Source organism: Taudactylus pleione, unplaced genomic scaffold (assembly GCF_031769625.1).
Source record: "Taudactylus pleione unplaced genomic scaffold, aTauple2 ptg000156l, whole genome shotgun sequence".
Taxonomy (NCBI): Eukaryota; Metazoa; Chordata; class Amphibia; order Anura; family Myobatrachidae; genus Taudactylus; species Taudactylus pleione.
This window is the reverse complement of record NW_028284558.1, coordinates 407,075-430,831: the sequence shown is the minus strand read 5'-3', so window position 1 is coordinate 430,831 and position 23,757 is coordinate 407,075. Positions and strand designations below refer to the sequence as shown.

Below are 23,757 nucleotides of genomic sequence, written 5' to 3'. Positions count from 1 at the left end.
TCCATAGGGTATCCACAGGATACCTTGGGGATGTCCCAAAGCAGTATCCTTTAAGGGTGGGGACGCTCCTGTGCTGAAAGGAGAATCCGCCGCCCGAAGGAAGCATCCTGAGAGGCAAAGGTGTCAAACCTGTAAAACCTCACGAAGGTATGGACAGAGGACCACATAGCAGCCTTGCAGATCTGGACTGCAGAGGCACCACGTCGAGCTGCCCACGAAGGACCCACAGACCTAGTGGAATGAGCCTTCAGAGAAGAAGGAACCGGCAGACCTTCATGAAGATAAGCTTCAGAAATAGCCATACGGATCCAGGCTGCCAAAGTTTGCTTTGAAGCAGGCCAACCCTTTTTACGGAAGCCATAGAGGACAAACAAGGCGTCCGACTTCCTAAACAAAGAAGTGCGGTCAACATAAGTCCTTAAGGCCCGCACAACATCCAAAGTGGCCTCACTCACTGAAAAGCCAGGTGAGTTAAAGGTCGGAACAACTATTTCCTCGTTAACATGAAACTGGGAAACAACTTTGGGAAGAAATTCAGGACGAGTGCGGAGCACTGCCCTGTTCCCATGAAAAATCAAGAAAAGGGGGTCTACAAGAAAGAGCCCCTAAATCAGAAACACGTCTGGCCGAAGCTATGGCCAGAAGGAAAACAGTCTTAGCCGTTAGCCATTTAAGATCCACTGAGCCCAGTGGTTCAAACGGCGGTCCCTGGAGAGCCCTCAGGACCACAGCCAAATCCCAAGGCGCCACAGGTGGAACAAAGGGCGGCTGAATGCGGACAACACCTTGCATAAAGGTGCGCACATCCGGGATTGTAGCAATCCTACGGTGAAACCAGACAGACAGGGCCGAAACCTGTACCTTCAAAGAAGCAAGGCGAAGCCCATGATCTAGTCCCGCTTGTAGGAAGGAGAGTATCCGAGACAGACGAAACTCCCGCGGTGCATAACCTCTCGGTTGACACCACTGGAAGAACGTATGCCACACGCAATGATATATCCTCGCGGAAGACGGTTTCCGAGCTCGTAACATGGTACGCACTACAGAGCTGGAAAAACCCCTGGACCTTAACATGGCTGTCTCAACAGCCACGCCGTCAAAGACAGCCGAGTCAGGTCCGGGTGAAGACAAGGACCCTGCGACAGAAGGTCCGGTCGTAGCGGCAACCGCAGAGGACTGTCCACGGACAGACCCTGAAGGTCTGAGAACCAGTGCAGTCTGGGCCACGCGGGAGCTATCAACAGGAGCGTCCCTCCTTCCTGTTTGAATTTCTAGATTACCCGTGGAAGAAGGGAAACCGGAGGAAACAGGTAAGCGAACCGGAACATCCACCGGACGGACAGAGCATCCACCAGAGACGCCTTTTCGTCTCCTGTGCGAGACCCGTACACCGACAACTTGTTGTTGTGCCGGGACGCCATGGAGGTCGATCTCTGGAAGACCCACTTGTCCACCAGAAGTTGAAAAACGTCCGGGTGCAGGGACCATTCCCCTGGATGAACGTCCTGGCGACGGAGAAAGTCCACCTCCCAATTTAGCACTCCCGGGATGAAGACAGCTGATATGGCCGGAAGATTGCGCTCAGCCCATACCAGGATCCGAGACACCTCTACGAGAGCCGCCCGACTTCGGGTTCCTCCTTGCCGGTTTATGTAGGCCACGGTGGTAGCATTGTCCGACTGAACCCGCACTGGGCGACCCTGGAGAACCCGATGTGCCTGCTGGAGGGCATTGAAGACCGCTCGGAGTTCCAAGATATTTATTGGAAGGTCCGCTTCTGTCGGAGTCCACCTGCCCTGGAACAAGTGTGGACCCGAAACTGCTCCCCAGCCCCGAAGACTGGCGTCCGTTGTCAACAGGACCCAATTTGGTACCCAGAACGGACGTCCCTTGTTGAGATGGGTCGTCTGCAACCACCAGGCAAGGGACAGGCGAACCTCCGGGGTGAGCACTATCGTCTGGGATTTTAGAGACTGAGGCAGCCCGTTCCACTTGGACAGGATCAGATGCTGCAGAGGTCTGGAGTGAAACTGGGCATATTCCACCATGTCGAACACCGACACCATGGAGCCCAGTAACCTCATCGCCGAGTGGAGAGACACCCGGCGGCTGTGCAGACAACTGCGCACCCTCGACTGTAAAGCAGAGATCTTTTCCCCCGTCACAAAGATCCTTTGCTGTCCCGAGTCCAATAAGGCTCCGAGGTGCAGAATCCGCCGAGACGGGATTAGAGTGGACTTCTGCCAGTTTATTAACCAGCCGTGCCGTTGCAGTAGCGCAATGGTCAGGTCCAAGTGGCGCAGAAGGAGCTCCGGAGATCCTGCCACTAATAAAAGGTCGTCCAAATACGGCAACATGGACTCCCTGCAGCCGCAGAGAAGCCGCCAAGACCGCCATCACCTTGGTGAACACACGCGGTGCTGTCGCCAGGCCAAAAGGCAATGCCCGAAACTGAAAGTGGTCGCTGCGGATTGCAAACCTGAGGAAGTGTTGATGGCGCAAAAGAATAGGGACATGCAGGTAAGCGTCCTGTATGTCCAATGACACCATGTAGTCCCCAGGTTCCAGCGCCAGAATGGCGCTGGGACCGTAGGGTCTCCATCCGAAACTTCGGCACCTGCAAAGACTTGTTGAGAGCTTTGAGGTTGAGAATCAGATGATACGACCCATTGGGTTTCTGCACCAAAAAGAGATTGGAATAGAAACCCTGACCCCTCTGGGAGAATGGAACAGGCACTATAACTCCAGCCTGGAGCATAGTGTGCAAGACCTTCCGCAGCTCCGTGGCCTTGTTCCGGTCTGATGGTAGACCTGTGGTGAAAAATCGAGCCGGGGTCTGTGCCAGAAAGAGAGGGCATACCCGTGGGAGACCACCTCGAGAACCCAAGTGTCTGTCGTAGTGGTCGACCAACACTGGGCGAACTGTAGCAGGCGGCCTCCCACCCTGGGATCCCCCAAAGGGAGGCCCGGACCGTCAGGCCGCAGGCTTGTCATCTGGCTTAGGGGCCGGACATCTGGTACTCCAGGCCTGCTTCCGGGGCTTGGCCGATTTCTTGGGACCAGCCTGTCGGGGAAAACACTGTGGTTTGGGCCTGCCCTGGGCCCTATAAGACCAAAAGGACGATGGTCCTGAACCAGAAGGGACAGCGGCCGACGGGAGACATGCCGATTTGGCTGCCGCCAGTGTGGCTACAATCTTGTCCAGATCTGAACCGAAGAGAACTTCTCCGTTAAAGGGCAACGCCTCCAAACCCTTTTTGGAATCAGCGTCCGCCTTCCAGGATCGCAACCACAAGGTGCGACGAGCAGCCACCACTGCTGAAGAAATTCGAGACACCAGGTTACTAATGTCTAAGGCCGTCTCATTGATATAAGTGGCCGAATCACGGAGATTACCAATCAACTCCGCCTGCTCAGCCGGAATCGAAGGACGCCTCCAACGAATCCGCCCAGCGCTCCATAGCTCTGGCAACCCAGCAAATGGCCATAGCCGGCCGCGCTGCCCCCCCGCAAGGGAATAAACGGACTTCAGGCAGATCTCCACCTTGCGGTCCATAGCATCCTTAAGGGAGGACATGGATGGCATTGGTAATGTGGCACTACGGACAAGCCGTGTCACATGAGAATCCACCTGTGGAGGGGATTCCCACTTAGCAAAATAATTATCCGCGAACGGATAAGCCACCGCCAGATGCCTCTGCGGCTGGTATCGCTTGCCAGGCTGTTTCCACGCCTCCTCTAAATGGTCCACCAACTGACCCGAAAGAGGAAAGACTGTGGCGTCACCCTTCACATCCTTAAAAAAGGAATACTTGGATTTAGCCGCTGGGGGAACTTCGTCCTCAATCACCAAGGCTGTGCGGACAGCCCGAATAAGTCCAGGAATATACACCTTGGACTTAGCGTCTGCGTCCTTAGTATGGAGAGGTTCCTGATCGTAAGGATCCAGAATCTCCCCATCATCAGACGTCCCTTCGTCATCCTCATAAGGAGCCGACAGAGACGCCACCGGCTGTTTATGTGGCCGCATCACAGACTCCCCTTGCAACACATCCGACAAGTGCTGTACAGAACTCGTCAGGGAGTTAACCCACGCCGGCTCCTGAGAAACCGGGAGAGGGGAAATAGGGAGACTGCGGGGTAGCACCAATTGTCTTGGGAAACCCTGCATGGGTGACGACACCACTGATTGCTGGGACAAACCCATCTGCGTAAACGCGGGCTGCGGAGCTAACTGGCCCACTAAGGTTGTAAGCGCCTGAGCGAAACAAGCCCAGGGCAGCTCCTGTACCGGTGCTGTAACCGTAATAGGCCGCGCCATTGACAAACACTGCCGGCAGAGGCCCTCCGCACTACCCTCCCCCTCCGCTAAAGGTACTTTACACGTAGTACACTGTAGCCGGAGAGGAAAGTCACTTTCAGACATGATGGTAGAAAGTATGTGACCCCTCTCACCAATTTTTTAAAAAGGCGAGAGACCACCCTGCAGCACAGTCAGAAATGGAAAGTACAGGCAGCAGCGCTAGCACAGTCACATACAATGCAAAGAAACTCAATTCCTGCACTAACCAGCGCTGATAAATCAACTACACAGACACAGAGTCTGGTAGGACACAGTGCTGCATACACAGACCTGACCACAGCGGAGGAGAGGTATGCGGGGGGACCCAGACCACGATGCCTCCGTCCAGACTTCCAGCAGCGTTCACCATGCGTTCTTGAAGATGGCCGCCGAGGAGCAGAGAGGAGGCTGGCCTGGGGGAGGAGCGCTGCCACAGGGCCAGTCGGCGTGTTGCAGAGAGGGCTGTGTGCAGCGGGGGAGGCGCCAGCTGTGAGACAGGGAAGGTGTGCTCCCCTGGCATGCATTTAACCCCCCGGGACGCCGCAGCGCTACCGCTCTGCTGCGGTCCGCTGTCCCAGGGGAGTAGTGGAAGCGCAGGTTATATACCTGGCTCCACGCTACAGCCAGTCCCCATGGAGCCCCCTGCCTGGGGACTCTGGACCATGTAACAGCGGGAACCCACCGCGGGACCCCGCTGCTTACCTTGCTGTCCCCTTGATTCCGGCCATGGTCCGGAACATCTGGGGTCACCGCTAGCTGTGACCCCAGATGCTCACCAGCATCCCCGGATCGGTACCGGCGTTCTAGTACCGGCGGGGGTGTAGGGAAGACAGCATGGACGTCAGGAGTGACTGTCCATGCTGTACTTCCAGATGTGCAGCCACAGCTGCATGTAGAAAACTTCAGGGGCTCTTCTTAGCCCCCACTCCAACAGGTGCACCCGACTCCGGCCGGGCACCAAACTAAACTGAGATGCCTTGGCTCGGGGGCGGGGTATAGGAGGGGGACTCTAGTGCATCCTGGGAGGCTGAAAGCTTAACTCTATGGTGCCCGATGACTGACGTCACACCTATACCCTAAGGTATCCTGTGGATACCCTATGGACCCTGAAGTAGAAAAAACAATTGTGTCTCAAGTGCAAGTTTTGGGTTTTCATGTAGATTTGCTGGGACATTGCATTTGCCAAAAGGAAGAAGAGAGAGGGAAAAACTAAATGTAAATAACAGAGCGTAGCTCAAATATGGCAAAAAAAATATGTCTAAATAAGATAAACATGTTACATCCGAGAACACCAAATGCCTTACTGGTAGAGAACGTTTCTCATGAGGTCACTTGTCTGTCACAGAATGCTAACAGCGCTTAAGACTTCTAAAAAATAAAATCTATAATTCAGCACCTGGCTTCACATAGCATAGTTGTGATTGACAGCTGTGCTTCCTAAAAGGTTCAGAAGTATTCCAGTTACGTTAGACGTGTTGAATGAGTTAGGATTATTACCAGTTATTTACATAGCGCACACATATTCCTCAGCGCTTTACAGAGAAAGTTTGTCCATTCACATCAGTCCCTGCCCCAGTGGAGCTTACAATCTATATTCCCTACCACATTGCTCACATACACACACCCCCCCTAAGGTTAATTTTTGTTGGGACCCAATTAACCTACCAGTATATTTTTGGAATGTGGGAGGAAACACACACAAGCACAAGGAGAATATACAAGAGTTGTATAATTAGTCTTAGAAATCTGTTTATTTTGTACAGTGGAAGAGTGAGATCTACATACCAAAGCCAATATATGTGACTTACCCAGTACAAACCCATAAGCAGGTGTGGAAACTATGCCAACAGCACGGCAACTCGTCCACGTAGAGGCCCCATCATGCCAAGGACTTGTGGATTTTTGTGCACATCCCTATGGGGCCGCGGGAAACTTCCCAATAACTGAATCAACCCCAATACGATCCACTACGCATATATATATCGTTCAAATTATATATCTGGTTGTGTACCCATCTTAAGTCATACGTATATGTTTTTATGGGTTTTTTGTCGATAGAATTTCAAAATCCAAATATTAATCAGCTACTGGAAATGGAACCCCATCATTTTTATTCACGAACAAAATAAAAAGTAAATAAATATGCTGACCCCTACAAAGATTTAATTTCAGTGACACATTTCCAACTATTAGAAATAAGATGATTTGCAGCCAATGTACTTCTTGTTGCAACCTAGTGTATTGTGGTGTAAATCGGCATTGTTGATGAACAGCCCAACAAGAAACAAGACGTTTTAGATATATAAAAACAAGTCTATAAAATTGTTGCTCTCTGGCTATTTGTATACTGAGCACTGACATTTAGACGTTTTGTGCTTTCCCCAGGTGCTCATTGCAGACCCTTGCTATAAAACCATGTAAAAATGCAGTTTCCATGTGCTTTTTATTATACAATTACCATTTGGATGCAGTGTTTTCGTCACAAGAACCAGAGCTGTATACTGCGGTTAAAATGGGATTTTGGTACTTACCGGTAAATCCTTTTCTCTGATTCCACAGGGGACACTGGAGGTTGCTTACGCTGGGGTATAGAGGCGTGGATAACTGGAGCCGGCACTTTAAATAATTCAGAAGTGTGAAGCTCCTCCCCCTAACTGTGACGTTATGTCCATCATAACTCCTACCATGTCAGCGGCTATGGAGGAGAGTTAGTAATCGTGGTATACAAGCATCACATAACTCGGATGCTTGTTCCCCTTAGAACAGCAAACAGCTTTTGAGAAGCCTTTATTCAGTTTGACATTGATACACACAGTCATTCAGAATGACACACATTAATCAGAACTGAACAGATCCGAGACAGAAGGCTGGTCTGGGACACAGAGGAGGAGATACACCCCACTACCTTCCCACAGATTAGACTCCCTGCACTTACACCCCAGTCACAGTCTGTAGCAGGGATGTAGTAGGATTACAGATGTGCAGGAGTTCAGCCTTCTGTAGCCTTACAGCTGCACTATGCCTTCCGGAGGGAGAGAATGCAGGCATTAAGAGCAAAATATGGCAGGCATGCTGTTTGTAATAGCTCTGTGCCTGAGCTTTCCGCGCTGTGTAGGCTCCGCCCCCCGTCCTTATTATCCAAAATGGCTGCCCCCATCTAACGGAGGAGCTCCTTCACTGTCAGTCCCGCTATGCGCCCCCGCTGTCCCTCTGCAGCACTTAGCGGCGAGCAGGGACTGAGGACAGCTTCTCCGGCTGTTTCCCTTTTGTTCGCCCCCGCCTGAAACAGCGCAGCAGCGCTAGGTTACTGGGCAGCGGGCGGTCAGGCGGCGGGCGGGAGGGGGGAGTCGTAGCAGGGAATGCGCAGCTATACTCACTGCGTTCCCCGGAGGTAGGATCATCAGCGCAGTAGTGGGGTTGACACACACCCTGGTTGTTGGTCAGAGCGGTGCTGGGGATCAGGGTACTCAAATACTCAGATCCATTCATCATGTCTGTTTCTCCATAAGGAGGACAGGAAGGAACACCCTCACTGATGATCTCTCACAGCTGCAGCACACTCTTCTTCTTGTTAGAGTTGTGCTGTGGCGATAAGGAGCTGTCAGTGCTTTTGTAATAAGCGCTGCACACTCCTTCCTGTTCTACTAAGAACAGGGTGCCAGGTACCCGGACCCCACCTTTAGAGAGGTGGCGAAGGGTACCTAATATAGTGTAAAAAAACCAAATTAAAACCTAAATGTAAAATAAAAATCATGTATTGCTGGAGCACAGCATAATGTGACCAGCTCCTAGTAGGCACATTTTCTAAACTGAGGGCTGATGGGCATAGAGGGGGAGGAACTTCACACTTCTGAATTATTTAAAGTGCCGGCTCCAGTTATCCACGCCTCTATACCCCCCAGCGTAAGCAACCTCCAGTGTCCCCTAGTGGATGAAAGAGAAATTAACTTTGCACAGAGAGATTCTCGGACGTGTGGGCCTCAGTCACGCCGGATGCAATTATTATACTAAGATTCTGACAGGAGCTCTTATACCAACATTGGGGCCTTTTTCATATATGGTGCCCTGGGCAATGTTGTGGTGAAATCTGTAACAACCAGATACGAGAAAATAGTGTAATCAGACTACTGGAAAGTCATCTCGGATTGGTTTCTCTGTGTTTCAATATACAATCTGATTCCCCAAAATAAATAAATCCCAGCGCTCCCTGTAAAAGTAAGCAGCTTTTTTTGCACACATCTGAGTGTGAGTAATCACTACTGGAAGGAAAGAGCGCTATAATTTATATATGTGTGAATATACTAATAGCGGCAGCATAAAAACAATAAACAAATTTAAACAGAACTAAAACAGAAACCAAAAGAAATAGTAATTAAATATTTTTTAATACATTCATTTATACAATTTTAAGTCAATAGGAGTAAAACCTATTATAGTTCAACAAACAAAAGTTTTGTTTATAGATCTTTTGAGACCATGTTTGCTTTGGTCCTGTAAATAAAGGACCGCAGGATTTCAAACCATCCCTACTGCCTTGCTTGATATCGGTTCTCCGGCTGCTGTCGCAGATGGTTAGTTGTGCAGGTGCACAGTGCTCCATCTTGCACCTTGTGTCACACAGCCTGCTCATTGATACAGTCTTGCTCGGCGACACGGCAGGTCTCTGCGGGATAAGACACACTCGATGTCCGGAGTCCCTGGTATGTGCCGGGAGTGCTCTATGTCAGCGCCCGCTGTAAAGCCTCCAACGTGTTTCAACAATTAGGTTGTCTTTGTCAAGGAAGCAGAAATGTGGATTTTGGACTGAAACCTTTTCTACAATGAATCTTCATTACTATTACACACATATACAGTAGATGGCAATGGCGGCGCATTATTTTCCTTTTAATATTTTATTTCTATTTTTATTTTATTATTTATTTGTTTTTGTTTTATTTTATTTTGTTCAATCATTTTAATTTTTTATTATTTTTATAACTATTTTCATTATTATTTTCTATCGTATTTTTATAATAGGCTATAATTTTAGCAATATTATAGAATACCCCACTATAGCGTTTGTATAAACCTGTTATTAGGGGCTTTTTGCATGTTTATTGGAGCTATATAATAAAATTATTTTAATTTGGATAAAGACTTCCCATCGACTTCAGCTTCAACCTATCAGAAGAGAGCCCCGGTGATTTAAAGGTATCAGGGACAAAGGTTCTGCTTCCTTGACAAATACAAGCTAATTGTTGAAACGTGTTGGAGGCACATACCAGGGACACCGGACATCGAGTGTGTCGTATCCCGCAGAGACCTGTCGTGCCACCGAGCAAGACTATCGGCGAGCAGGCTGTGTGGCACAAGGTGCAGAATGACTCAAGAAACACAAGTTTGATTCATGTAACAATTCCTATTACTGTGACGGTCGCTGTGGGGCTATTACAGAGAGTCTGGCAGCCCTGCAGCCGTTCCCCCAGCATGCAGCCCCGTACTCTCAGAGAATGGAATTTTATGCTGGAAACATTCATAAATCCAGATCTGGGGGAAAAAAAAAGTCTATAACATCACTGCCTGGATAGTAGTGATGTCAGAATGGTGCTTTGAACACAAGAACATTACCAGTAAAAAAAAATATAGCAAAGTAGGAATGATGACATGTATATGTGAATGAGGAATACTCATCCCATCCCACAGGAGTGATTACACCCGGTAGATGCTGAAAGCAATGTTTATGCAGCGTATCGCGTGTGACTGGATGATTGTTGTCCATTCACTTCAAATGGCATGGCTCCAAATCATCCCAATTTCTGGGGTCTGTCCTGCCTACCTGAGATCACCACGCTAGGCTCTATTTGCTGGAAGTTGGGAGGTATTTCCCCTGCCGCATACATCGCAGGAAGGAGTTACCCTGTACGGCAATGCGGATACTTGTGGCGCATTATAAATAAAAAAAATGTAAAAAAAACACAACAAATTCCACGGAAGAACCAACTACTAACTTGTGCATTATAACTATAAGGGGTATATTTACTAAAGTGCAGGGTTTTTAGAAGTGGAGATTATGCCCATAGCAACCAATCAGATTCTAGCTATCTTCTAGAAGGTTCTAGATAAATGTTAAGTAGAATCTAATTGGTTGCTATGGGCAACATCTCCATTTCTAAAATCTAAACTTTAGTAAATATACCCCTAGGTGTCATTCTTTGTATTATGTAATCAACCTTTAAAGCCATCCAGTAATTGTGCTATTACCACCACCTTCTGTAGCAAAGTAATTGAGGATCACCCCCCCCCCCCCCCCCAAATAAGAAATAGTACAGACCCATCCTGCATACCAGAAGGCACAACACAGCTTCTCTGGGGGGTGCTAAACACTTTCTACTAGAAAAAGCTTTGTTCTTTATGCCTTCCTTCAGATCTCGCTCACCGGCTGACATGAAAAGCTTCTCTCAGATGTGATTGCACAGGTAACAGCTCTTCATCTGCAGATGTGAAGACTCAAGAGCAAGATGGGATAAAGAGATAGAACAGGTGTTGGATACAACCTCCCCTCACCTATTAAAACGTTATAGGATTTACAGCATCTCTCCCAGTAGACTATCTGGTGTTGCAACACAATATAGAAAGTAATGAACATAAATGACATGAATAGACTGTCCCTTAGTTTTTCCTATTACCACAGTTATTTACATTAAAATGTTTACCTAGAATAGAACTACAAAGCATATCGTTTAGAGTTGCTTACCGGATGCTGCCATAAGAATACAGTCCAATGTACACCCCATGTTGTCTGACTTAATAACAAACTGCTCTGTTCACAGTAAGAACCTGTTTAAATCCTATTTAGCCAATTAAACTCTAAACTATATAAACAATAGGCTGTCAGCACACGCATCCACAACATCACTCATTCCACACAGCCACATATCCCTCAGAATTAAATCAGTCCCTATAAGTTTTTACTATTTATTATGGGATTTTTATTTTGGGTTAATAGGCAGTGTCAAAAATGATGACACAACACTGTGTAAGCCTGAGAATGTATATGTAAATCCCATTTATTACTCTTGCACTTTATTATTCAACATAATGGAGCGTACACACGGTCAGATTTGTCAGACTTGTCAGATTTGTCAGATGAACGACTGAACGATTAAACGATTTGGACGATTTGACCAAAGTTTTGAACGATTTGAACGATTGAACGATTTTTGACTGCATTAAAATGAATGGAATCGTCCAAGTCTGACTGCAAACCCATCAGATGTCAGATATCGTTATCTGACAAACGGGAACGCGCATCGTTGATCGTCCATCGTTCAGGCATGTCAGATATGAACGATTTTCCTTCAGATATGAACGACTGAACGATTTTTAAATCGTTATCGTCCATATCTGAAGAAAAAATCTGATCGTGTGTATGCACCATTAGTCTTTTACATGCAATTACAAATGTTTTGTTTTTTTCTTTGATTTTCACAGACCAGCATAAAAGATAGACAGGACCCAATTTCGAAAGGCTGGTGCTCGACTACTTTTAAATCCGATAAGCAAACATAGGGCTCGATTCAATTGAATGCAAATTAAATGGCGCCGGGAGGGAGCTCCCGCAGCTATTCAATTCAGCGCACTGATTTCTTCTCGCACCCCTCCAGGGGTGCGACCAGAAATATGGCAAGAGTACAGTCGCGATGCTGTTTTCTGCCCAGCACCGCGGAAACAGCATCGCGCCGGGCAATGTCGGAAAATGTCCATTCTCGTGACTAAACACCCTGTTTAAGGCGCGAGGGGTGGGAGAATGGGCACAGTGCGCTGAATTGAATAGCCCCAGGAGCTCCCTCCCGGCACTATTTAATTCGCGTTTAATTGAATCGAGTTCTTTACTTCCATTTCTAAGATCTGTGGACAAACACAGGCTACAAAAAAATGTTAATTGACTTAAATTGATTTAAATATGATGTTTACATTGTTAAAATGTAAACATTGAACATGTCACCATATGCAGAATGTTGACATGTGAAGTGACTACATTCTGCACGGACCGGCAGCGGAGGGTTAGGATGTGGGAGGGGAGGTTAGGCGTAGGCTGCAGTAGGGAGGTCAGGCCTTAGGTGAGAGGGTAAAGGTTAGGCATATTCACCACCGGAAGTCATCATTAGCTGACCGCAGGACAAGGTAAGCCACCGCTAGACCGTCAGGGACATTTTGTCTACATTCTAATCATGTAGACAGTTCATCAGTGTCGACATGGTGAATGTCAAATGGTCAATGTCAACATTGTGAGCATGTCAACATTCTCATGTCTACATTTTAAATATCAACAAAATATACCACAACCGAAGGAGGATGGGCTTGGGGAATATATAAGCAAAATATGGGACAGACACAAAAACTGTAACCCTTTAATTATGTTAACCCTTTATGTATGTTAAACTCTGCAAAGACAATTGGAATATTTTTACAAGCATTACAATCATCCCTGCAACATGCATTTAGGAAAACAGGATATAGGTGATTTGGAGATAACTGGGAGATGAAGTAAAAAGATGCAGTTGCATTGCGTGCTGGGAAAGAAATGTGAATCTTCACATGTGTTCCGAGTTGCAGGCATGTCTGAGGCTGCACCTCCTTTACCTCTGCTCCAGAATCCCGATGGTAAGTGTTAGGGGTGGATTAGGTTTAGTTTTAGGGGCGGGTAATAAGCGGCCCTCCAGCTGTTGTTGAACTACACATCCCAGCATGCCTTGCAAGTTTTAGCATGGTCAAATAGCAAAATTGTGGCAGGGCATGCTGGGATGTGTAGTTCTACAACAGCTGGGGGGCCGCTTATTGCCAACCCCTACACTAGAGGGAGGGTTAGGCTGCAGGGAAGAATTATGGGTTAGGCTACTTACCTAGTTGGGTCGGGATTCTGATTGTCAGGATGCCGCTGTCGGTATTCTGACTGCGGGCATCCCATACCCAACCCATTCTGGGTAGGGAGTATGTTGAGTAACAATGAATACCTTTGGATTTCCATGCAAGAAACCCTCATAGTTTTGTGAACTTGACTCTAGCAGAACTGCAGCACTCCTTGTCCAGATATAAAAACCATAAGCCAAGTGAAGGTCTAAACACTGCTGGGCCCATTTACACCAGAGCAACTACATGAATAGTGCTGCAACTCTTGAGAGGAATAAAATGATCTTTGCATTTGAACAAAGTCAACAACGAAGGAACTGAAACACTAGTGGTGGCAACAATAGTGCAGGATGGGTTAAATCTCCATCATTTTAGAAGTGGAGTAGAGGAGGAGCAGAGAGTGATGGGTAAAAATATTTTAGCTGGAGTAACCCTGCACTTTTCATGGATCCAATACTTGCAAGTCTCAGCCCACCCATGTTGTGTCTTAAACAATGCTGGCAAAATGGTCTTTAGAGAAAATGTTGAGTCATCCGATGCGGTGACCATCTCCTTTCCATCTGCTTCAGTACTACAGGGAACATCAAGGTGACATGCAGAGGGCAGCAGTTTCAGCACTGCTCATTCTAAAAATAAACCACAAAAAAGTACAGATCGGCACAAAGACTGAGGAAGAATTTTAATTATATGATAAAATGCAGAGAACCCAGACAGTGCTCAGTCACTTATAGGCACCTGTCACAAGCCCTCTAACTGTGACCTTCTCTGGCACGTGCTGTTCCAGGATTGTTTGGTCGCCGTCAATGAGCTGGTCTTCTGAATGTCAAATGGACAGCGATACTACAGCCCAGAGTAGTGACAGTTTACAAAGAGCCTTGCATATAAACTATTTTTATTATCACATGGTCAACTTTAACTAGTGGATTAGTTGGTTTCTCCACAGAATCCATACTGTTCTCCAGAAGGTCTAGTGCCTGGTGAATACTGAACTAGCCTTGGGCAACCTGTGGTTTTTCATGCAGTTGTGGATTTTAAAGTCCTAGCATTCTTGTGATTCCACACTAGCTGGAGAGTTGTGCAGTCTCCAAGCCCCAGTTAGACAATACAAATCAAAAAGACGTGTACCACAACAAACACAAGTATGACCATGAAAGGTTATACTTGGACCAGAGACCATCAGTTGAATAACCCTAAATAAACAATAATGATGTTAAATATAGATCACATTGTTACTAAAAGTTATTTCACCAACTGTGGAAATAAAAAACAAAACAAAAAAAACAGTAAACTCACAATTATCTCTCTTAACAAGCCAGATGATTCTTTGTAATCCTTACCACAACTACAAGAACTATCAACCCACCCCCCCATGTATGAAGTCCTAGCTACAGTGACAGCACCACACTGCTCCAATTGTATTGAAGTTTCTAGAAGCATAAAAATCACCACCCATTAAATAGTTTTCCTTTTAAACATATCACTTTATCATCATAATTTGGTGGGGTTTCAGTATTCTTCCAAATCTTTCAAATGGGTCCAGTAATCGCCAGAAGCATTAAAAATATTACTCCAGTGTACTGATAATGAGAAGCAATCATTGTGATTCATATCTATGAAGGATGTGGGCCAAGGGTTTTACTGAAAATAGTTATGCTTTCCTTTTTCCCTCTTCATTACATATGGTTCAAATACACTGCATCATGTGCTGTTGGTCTCCTTCCACATCTGGCTAGTAAAAGGCTGTAAATCACCATTTAACCCTCTACCAGGAGCCCACAGCAGGATGGTTACAATTACAGGTCACCTAAGTAATAAAAACAGCACAAAGGTACTTTGCAATATTAGCTTAACTTTTACTTTAAACATTACATTTTTGCATCGCCTCCAGAAATCATAGTAACTACCCGATATGTTTTCTAGTCCTTTTTTTGTTGAAGTGGAGACTACAATATAATCTAATTAGGTGGAAAAAAAATAGTTCTCCCTTCCATTAACACACACACACACACACACACACACACACACCCCCCCCCCCCCCCAGTGGTTTTAGAAACACGGCATTTAAAAGTTGTGAATGGCTAGTGTACAGTACAACATCATCAGTTTTCACAAAAGAAAAGAACATTATCATAAAGCCAGTATACGAATACGTGTTGCTAATTTGGGGGATGTTCCGTTAAGATAGTATAGTATGTAAATGCTCTCATGACATTTCGTAGTCCACTGACAGAAGCAATTTTTCAGGTCTTTCCCTAGGTATTATTTACTTTCTTCTGTGCATTGACAATAGCATGTACCGTATAAGAATATAATATTTCAAGGAAGAACACAATATAAAAAGAGGGAAAGTGGTTGAAATTTCAGTCTATCTATGGAATTCTATACAGCACGACTGTGCCTCCAACAGCAATTTCTGTCCGAATGTATTAAAGGTTGTTGTTATGTTAAACAATTTATGCCCATTGTTTTGCACACCTCTATGGCGTGTGAGGAGACATGAGCAAAAGCATTGGTCACAGAGTGCAATGCTCTGGGAGGCACTCAGCGCTAAAATTAATTCCGCCATGTATTAAATGTGTATTTCCATTACTACAATATGATTTGTGAAGTAGTACTAGGAAACTCTTATTTGTATGACTGAATATTTACTGACCTTTGATATGTATGTAAAAGACAAATAAAAAAATAGACAGCATATAAATAAAACATATCATACAGAGATAGATGAATGGTGCTAATAACAAGGAAACACTAAGCCCAAGCCAGGACGTTAATTAGAAAGCACCTAAATCACACCACTAAACAAATTAATTACCCAGGAGGAACCCTGGGGCACTCTATAAAAAAATCTAGACTGTTTATTTCTGAAATGCCAATCCCAATCCCCATAGCAGCAACGGCACCATCTGAGTACCATAACAGTCAGTGGAATCCATAGTGGTTACAGTGAACGGCACCTTAATATCGACACCATACGTTCGGCCATATGTTCTATTTTAAAATGCGGTGGCCATCTTCAATTTGAATGGTCTACATTGGTATGGTGTTCCCATAGTTCACGATTATCAGTCTATGAAATGGATTGCCTACATGAAATCAATTTATTCCGCATCTAATCGATAGCAATGAAGCTTAAAACATAGGCAAAACGTGACAGTGTATCAAAGCTTTTTTGCTCTGAAGACAGTTTTTATCATATAATCCCAGTAATCTGATCATTTCTGGGTATTCGTTTTTGGATTTCAGATCCACGTCATGGTTTATGTGACTGATTGAGACTACAATCCAGAGCAATTTTTAGGGGTGTTTGCAAGATGTATATTGAATCCTTTTATTTTACATTTAGAGTCAGAATGGCCCACAGGTGTACAGGGCAAATAACAGGTGAGCCCCACTGCCTGAGGTCCCCACATCCTCCTCAGTAACTTGGTGCAGCAGGTTCCCCACATCCTCCTCAGTAACTTGGTGCAACATGATCATGGATGAACTAAGGTTTTGTTTTTGTTTTTCATTGGAAACTACATCAAAATTGGCCCTCCTGCCAATCAAAGTGGGTGGTTCTGAAACACGCCTATCCTCTCCTTCATACAGAGGTCATGCTCTTTGCATGCCCTCTCTAATGGTTGGCCAAGTTCCCTCCGTGGTGGCTGGCCACTCCCTATAATCTTATAATCTTACAACCTCCCTTCATGCCCCAGATCAACACAGTTTACATTGGGCAAAGTGCAAGAACATGAGTGTTACATGAAATCAAATCAGTGCAAATTTCCTCTCAGTCATGATTAAAGTCATAAATTAGGCGTACCACGGACTACTTTCAATAAATATAGAAGCGTCCAATGAAAGGGGTGGTGCTAAAGTGGTAGGAGGGTGGACATCAATTAAATATTTACACAACTGAACGGTGCACTTATTTAAATTTCTACACCTCCTTGTACACATACTGTATGTCCAGTTTTCAGAGGTCTATCCAAATACTAGAAAGTAGATGTGCATCTTCAAGCATACTAGGAGGGCCCTGTAGGTACAGTAAGCTATGACATCTTGAACTAATTATTTTGCAGAAGTGGAAGTTTTCTGTTTGTATGTGTGACTACTGCATGGTTTCCCGTATATAGAGAAAAATATGTAGCGGACAGTGAAAGATAAACGTATACTCTAATTGTTTGGATCAGTGTTTCTCAAACAGTAGTCATGAAACCCTAACAGTGCATGTTTTCCAGATCATCTAGATGAAGCACTGGCGCATTTAATGGACTTAAGGGTCCCATACATCTGCTGGCCATTTTGCAGATTCCATGATCCATCCGGAACTGCCGACAAGAAATGCCGACCGGCAGCCATCGATGGTCACCAATGCATCGGGAATCAGTGAAATTCTTTGATACAATAGATCTACATGTTCTACCAATTATTCCTGAGGATAGCTTGTAAACACAGAGCAGTATCCAATTAGCCCCAAACATTGTTCGGGCGCTACTTGATCCGCGCGATCAGCAATAAAAAATGGGGATTTTTTTCGCCAATTAGCCACGTTTCTCCCCAATGATTTTTTTCACCCTATCCTATTATTTTGAGCAAAATAATAGGATATATCTCACAAAAACACATAGGTCTGCGAGCTTATCGCGGACCCTTTGAGTTTTCGCCTTTTTTGGAGGTGAAAAAACGGCGCTTATCGTGGATTTTCCGGGACACATCAGGTCCAGAAAAAAAAGCGCAGATAAGTTCCGGTGTCGGGCTGACTAATTGGATAGCCCCGGGGAATCCATTACAATGTTAGAATGTTCGGGGTTAGTTGGATACCCCCACACACACTGTTAGGGTTCCATGAAGAAACAATTTGAGAAACACTAGGTAATTGTTTGCACTTGTGCAAACACCAAATAGTCCCAACATAAGAAAGGACTATCCAGATTTCTGTGGCATAGCATAAAACGCTCTTAAATGTCACAATTGCTAAAATCAGAAAGGTTGGCAGATACAATATCCTCCCAATAATGGACCCCGTCATCTCCACAGTGCCCTGTAAGGAGAGGGCTATAAAAAAATACAGCACAGTTTTATAGACCATAAGCTACATTTATTATTTGCAAAGCTTCATATTTAGATAATGGATCCACTTAAACTGCCAGACTAAATACACCGTTGTTTAGAACATTTTCTGTGGGCAGGCATGCCCCAATATCTTGGCATACAAAACGGAGTTGTCAGCACAGAGTTTTCAGGGGTTGATCTCTGTGGCATGTGAAATAATGCGGGTAAACAAAATAACATGTAATGCCAGCAAGAGATCCCCAGGGCCTGTCATTTTGGAAACCTCCATAGTCTTGGCTCAGTATAAGATATTGACATATAACTCACTTTGTATATTGTTCTTTTTTGTTTTTATAAACACACCCTATTGGATCATCATTAAATAAACCTTTGTCTGCTGAGAAGAAACTCTGCACTACCAAAACCATTGTGGTAAGGGGTAAAACCTCTTGCAATACTGATAACTGTTCTGCAAACTGAATTTTCCACCATACTCCTGAAAACCCATTAAAGTATGTGAAGCTAAACATTCTGCCAGTCATGTGCTTAGCATGTGGGCTGTATTTTACACACGTGAAGCACATTCTTCTTCAGCCAGCATTCCACACCTGTCGCTAGCCCCCGATTCAAATGTAGCACCAACTAAACCACAAAAGTAAAAGCCTTCAGTCTGAGCTCTAAAGTACATAGTTTCTATACAACAAATTACATATTTTCTGCCCTTTCACACCTATCCACTTATTTTACACAACAGCACATTAAAAAAAAGGTGAAGAGTTAAAAGGTGCCATTATTTATTAACGTTTCTGAGCACGGTTTAAAATCAACAATTTCTCTAGTTAACATGCACTAACAGTACAAGCAACTGCATAGGCGAGTATGATGCATGAAAAGGGTATTAAAAATTCATCATTATGGGGGGATTTAGGGGTCTATTTACTAAGCAGTGTTAGGAGACAGAGTGAAAAGTGATAAGCAAGTGATAAGGTGCCAACCAATCAGCTCCCAACTGTCATCTCACAGGCTGTGTTTGAAAAATGACAGTTGGGAGCTGATTGGCTGGCACCTTATCACTTTTCCCTCTGTCTCCTAACACTGCTTAGTAAATAGACCCCTTAATTAGAAGCGAGGGGATGTAGCTAACGGGAGATACACCCTACCGCAAGTAATGTTTATGGCTGAGTTGTGGTAAACTGCATTTTCCGACTTGTGTGACGGGTGAGATGCTGTTACCGCACGCAGTAACAACGCCACTAGTTAGCGCTGATTTCTGCTTGCATCTCAGGAGGGTGCGAGCAGAGATTCACTAGCTGCAGGATTACAGCGCAAGCAATTGAATAGATCCAGGTACTCATCCGGGAACTACATCCACTTACTTGTAACTGAATTCCCCCCTATGAAAGTTAAAGGGGTATATTTACTAAAGAGCAGGTTTTTATAATTGGAGATGTTGCCCATAGCAACCAGATTCTACTTAACATTTATCTAGCACCTTCTAGAAGATAATAGCTAGAATCTAATTGGTTGCTATGGGCAAGATCTCCACTCCTAAAACCCTGCACTTTAGTAAATATACCCCAAAGAGTATTTAAATGTCACATTAACTTTAAACACAAGGCGCACCGTGCAATGTATTGTTCGGAACGCGTCAGTGAATTATTTTTTTTTTAATTGTGTGCATGTTTTTGTTTTTAAACTAAGCTATTTTTTGCAAATAATAATAATAATAATAATAATAATAATAAAGGGACTGATGTCAATTTGAAAGCAATTCGGCCACGTATGGAAAAACATGCCTTTATCTGCCTGCATCCAGAGTTGTACCATATCTGCTGTGGAACAGCCCAGATTCCTACAATTCATTTCATAGCAGTCATCATAATCGGTGCGCACTTGCACCAGCCTATATTTAGTGCAAAAGATTTCTAGGAAAATAGGCGTAATTATGCATACGCACAATCACGCACAGCCTGCAAAGTCCATTGTCATGCCAGCTATGAACTTAGCTTATGTGCAAATGCCACATTACCACCCAGTTACACACCTGGAGATGCAAAATGAGTTATATACTTCTCTCTGCCGTTGGTACTTGCGTGTAACTCTTCAGCAAGCGCAGCGCAAAAACACATAGATCTGTCTGTAAATTAACTTGCATTAAATTAAATCTGTGCATCAGCCCCAAAGTGTCTGCTAAGCTTACACTGCAGGATGCCCTCTAGGTAGAAGCAGTGGGAACAGACTACTTACCCACTTACTCTACAGTATATACTGTACATGAGCAAATTGTCGGCGAACTGATGGAATGTGTAACTAGGCAACAATTTCCCTCAGGTGCAACCAAGCTAATTCTAGCACAATTCAGCCAACGACTTTTTATTTTAGCAAATGGACTTAAATGTTACCAGCTTGGATTTTAGCTATATCCCATCTATTATACACCTGGATGTGGGCCTTAGTAAAGGGGAGGTGTACTCATGCTCCTTTGTATTTTACCCACATGCAAAAACGAGACTCAGGGGGTTGGGCTACACATTGCCAGTTTAGTGGGAAGCAGCATAGCAAAGTCATCCCTATACATCAGCAGAGGTACTGTTGGGGCACATTTTCAGCAACCAGTCTTGCTTTATGGTGGCGATTCAATTCAGCGCGATGTTGAATAGCCCCAGGAAGGAGTTCCCGATGCTATTCAATTGACCGAGCCGTTTAGTCAGAAGACAGGATTTCTCCTCTCCTTCTGAGGTCTCCTTCTGAGGTGAGGGCAGAAATCCAAAATAAGTGTCGGTCGCGATGCTATTTTCCGGCTTAGCTCGGCACTAACAGCGTCGTGGCTGGCGCTTTAGTCGGAGAATGCCAGTTAGCGCGACTAAGCACCTAGTTTAAGGCGCAGTAACAGGCATTCTCCGACTTAAGTGGTTCTAGTAGGACTAAACAGCGTGATCAATTGAATAGCTCCGTGAACACTTTACCAGGGCTATTCAACATCGCGCTGAACTGAAACGGCCCCTATATAATTATAGGTCAAATCGACATTTGTAATAAAAATTAAAAAAAAAGTATAAATGTGACACAAGAAAAATTCAGGAGTCCATTTGTTACCTTGCGCTCATCATTTATTTAACACATAAATAAGGCTGAGACAGCTTAAACCTTTCATAGGAATTCAACTGTTTCTAACATCGCAGCTCCCGTCTAAAGTGGCCGGGAGCTATTCAATTGTTTTTGGGTTCCCATTATAGATCACAGATTTCCGTATGCAGCTTCCTGAGGTGCGAGCACAAATCTGCACAAAGTAGGACTTTTGGGTGCCTTAACTGCATCACCCCAGCTTATGAGTGCCTTATCTGTCTCCTCGGACCGCAGAAGCCGCTTTGCCCGGCTAATCCCTTGCAATTGAATAGCTCCCGGTCACTTTAGATGGGAGCTGCAGCCACGCTAAATAATTCAGTTCCCCCTATAAAGCCTAACTATGTGCATTTTCCTTCTGGGTTAGCAATCCAGCAAAAGGCAGAGCAAAGCTTCTGTACCAAGGAATTTCACAGAAGTGGAAATAGGGTTTGCACCAAGGTGTGCACGAGGTTGTCAAACAAGAGCATGTTTGTAAAAGGAAATGTGCTGCACTTCTGCATTTAGGGGGGAGATGTATCAAACTTTCTAAAGAGGACAAGTGGAGGTCTTGCCCATAATTACCAGACTAACTACCATGTTACAGAATGTAATCGATAACTGATCGCTAAACTGGTTGCTTGCTTGCTATGGGCAACACCTCCATTTTTTTTCCCCCTTTAGAAAGTTTGATACATCTCCCCCATAGTCAGTCTATTATTCCTGCTCGATAAATGGAAAGGGATCACAATCGAGTACGGTTACTCTCCTAGTGGGGTAAAAAGGCATAATAAAAAGTAATCCTTCAAACTGTTTTTTTGGAGTTGCCTCTTGGTTTTATGAAGTTGTATGTTCCCTTACTACACTGTGTTCCCGCATTATTAGATACCAAGTAGCCTCACAAGCAAACAAAATGGGAGTGAGAAATGGTACAAGCATGTTAGCTCATGCCCTATCACAATAAAAGTACAATCTGTTCAAAAAGTAGAAAAAGGTAGACAGACGACTTCTGTAGATAACTGCTCAAGTTTGAGTTTCCTTCTCATTGTTTCTGAAGCTGTGACCTGAGGGTATCCACCTTTTACCTGTAATGTCAAATCACTTTCTAAGCTTAGCTTGTTGCTCTCGAAACATATTTACTTATCGTGTGCCAGATGCCTGTTCCAAAGAGTATTTCAATTATTCAGGTGCTTATATTAAAGTGCTTACTCTTCTACAATATTTACAGGAGGCGGCACCCTGCAGGGTACCAGCTGTTGCAGATCTCCCAGTATGAGTTGCCAGCTCTGAACCTGAATCCTACAAGTGCAGCTCAAAAGTCTTTGACAGATCAGTCTTTGCGCTTATGCCGGCAATACACGGTGCGATTTCCCAAAGTTCAGAGGTCTTGTACGATTTCCCTTGAAATTCTCTATACGACTTGTCAAATGGTGTACATGATTGTACATACAAGCATACGATACCGATGCGTCATATCAATCCCAAAATGGAGGAGGGGAGTGGCCAGGGATTATGCAAGACCTCGTACATCGGATCTTACGCCAGCAAAACAGCATACAATGTGTATTACATCGTACACAATAGGTCAAAATCTTACCGTTTTTCCATAAGATCTACGATGCAGAATTACGACAGCGGGGACGCGCATCTTCATCGTAATCGTACAATACTGCACAAGATTGCTCGATACAATTGATCTAAATCGGCCATATCGTGCTAAAAAAAAAAAAAAAATTGAACCGTGTAGACTTGGCAACTGTGGTGCAATCGTCTGCGTTGACAAACAAAACTTTATCGGAAGTACACAAATTTCACCTCAACACAGGGACTTCATGAAATATTAGTAAAAACGTTTTTTTAGCAGTAAAATACATTTGGCGATGGGTCAAAAGTCTTGACGTCTGTTTCGTAAGTTACGTCACTATTGAACATTGGGCTGGATTCAGAGGTGGACACTTGTGGACACAGCTGCTGTGCAAAGATATACCAGTGCTGCAGGAGGCACCTGAAGGGGGTGGGGGAAACAAAACACGGCACCTCCTGACGACATTTTAGATCCGATGCCTGCGTCCGCAAACATCGGATTTACGTACAACTCTAAATCAGCCCCAACGTTTACATTGATCTAAGACTGTGGTATGGCATTGAGGGAGGCTGTCACTCGTGCTCTAAGGCATGGATATAGTCAAGCAAGGATTGCATGCGCTTTTGGCATCTCACATCAAAGAGTCACTGTTTGGAATAGTCTCCAGAAGACCTGGGGTCAGGTCAGCAACAAAGCTGCTGCAAGGCCACCCCAGGAAAACCACAACTAAGGTGGACAGAATGATTACAAATAAGTCAGTAACAATACCTGCAAGCCTGCACGGCAGTTAGCCCAAGATTAA

The 23,757-nt window shown here is 44.8% G+C and overlaps 1 protein-coding gene and 1 pseudogene across 3 annotated transcripts in view; both read right to left on the bottom strand.

Moving 5' to 3' along the window:
* Positions 1-23,757, bottom strand: part of TANC1 (tetratricopeptide repeat, ankyrin repeat and coiled-coil containing 1) — a 233,035-nt gene that overhangs the window by 187,654 nt on the left and 21,624 nt on the right. The window lies entirely within an intron of this gene.
* Positions 7,782-7,881, bottom strand: LOC148521593 (U8 small nucleolar RNA; annotated as a pseudogene).